The sequence below is a fragment of the Cyprinodon variegatus genome, unplaced genomic scaffold, assembly GCF_000732505.1.
Source record: "Cyprinodon variegatus isolate N-32 unplaced genomic scaffold, C_variegatus-1.0 Scaffold775, whole genome shotgun sequence".
In the NCBI taxonomy this organism is placed as follows: Eukaryota; Metazoa; Chordata; class Actinopteri; order Cyprinodontiformes; family Cyprinodontidae; genus Cyprinodon; species Cyprinodon variegatus.
The window spans coordinates 86,836-88,296 of NW_015151228.1; positions in this window are offsets into that span (position 1 = coordinate 86,836).

Consider the following 1,461-nt stretch of genomic DNA (forward strand, 5'->3'; position numbering starts at 1 on the left):
AAACAGGTTTTTAATAATGCTACGTTCAGACCGCACGCAGCAGGAGGAGCATAAAGGCGCGTGCTGCTTCGTTTCTGCAGCTTTGCTGCTCCAGCTGCGCATCAGAACTAAACTTGTACAGGTTTAAAAAATGAAGCAGCAGGCGCCTTTTTGCTGCCTTTGCTGCTTTTGGTGTGAACGTACGTAGCATAACAGTAAACAGTAAGATACAAAAAGCTAAATTTAAAAACGGGGAAGAAAACAAAATTTTATTTAGATCAGAAAGAAAAAGTTTGATCTTTAATTCATGATACATATCAAGTTTATTGATTTCTTTAAGTGAAGATGGGAAAACCTACGTAGATAATTCAGGCACTGAAGAAGTTACTAAAAAGCTTTTCATTTTCTTGTATTGTTAATTTGTTTTGTTGAAGGTTTTAAAGTCATCATAGGTTCAAAATAAATTAACATGATCTATTTTTATATGTGAGATATAACAATTATTTATTCTATTTATATTCTATTTTATTTATTTTTTGTTGGTAAAAATTTACTTTGGTCAGTTGCCTTAATAATTAACAAGCGTTTAGTTAAACTTCGTTAATTACTGGTCATTTTGTTTTTTCTAGATCTCAATCTTCTCCATTAACTTTAAGCATATATTTTCATAATTCTGCACTGGAAAAACGATCTTGAAATGAGTAAAAATTTCTTAAATTCAGTGTATTTACCCTTAATTTGAGTAGGTAAATAAGATAGTTTGCCAATGGAATTAGTATTTTTACTTATAAAATAAGATAATTAGATAATATTTACTTAAAATAAAACAATGCAACGTGGACTTATCTAGATTCCAATTTTTTTCCAGTGTGGTAATAATTCAATTTCTGTTCCTTTTTATTTATGCATAGCAAATTCACCACACATTTAATCCCAAGCCTCTTTACAGAGGTACTTCAATTAAATCTTCCAGACAGATTGGCTAAAAGTTTTCAAAGTAAAATCAGTTGACTGCATCCAGTCATTGGCTTTGCAGAATTAGCTTCTCCTAGATGAACATGTGGAGACGGTGAAGGGAAACCTTCCCTTTCAGAGAACTATCAAACCCAGGTTCTTTGTGAATGGTCTTCTGCTGAGACCGACGGGCCATTTAAGAGGACAGAAGCAGACATACTAAGGGAGCAAAGAAGCACTGAACCATAAATACTTTGTATGCTAGTGCAGGCGAGTATCATCCAAATATTAGTCACTGAGAGGAGAGCAGGGATCTGTTCGACGCGCTGAATCCAAGGAGGAAACATGAAGCTTTACTACAGTTAGGGATGTTTATTGTACCCTTTTTTCTATGAAGCATTGTACAACAGGTAGATTTGCAGACTTATTTTGCTTTAAACTTGCGGTCAACAGAAATATTGGCACCCTGCCTTAGCCTCTTTCTGATCAAACAAACAAACCGCCTCAGAGCAGATCCAGGTGATATTC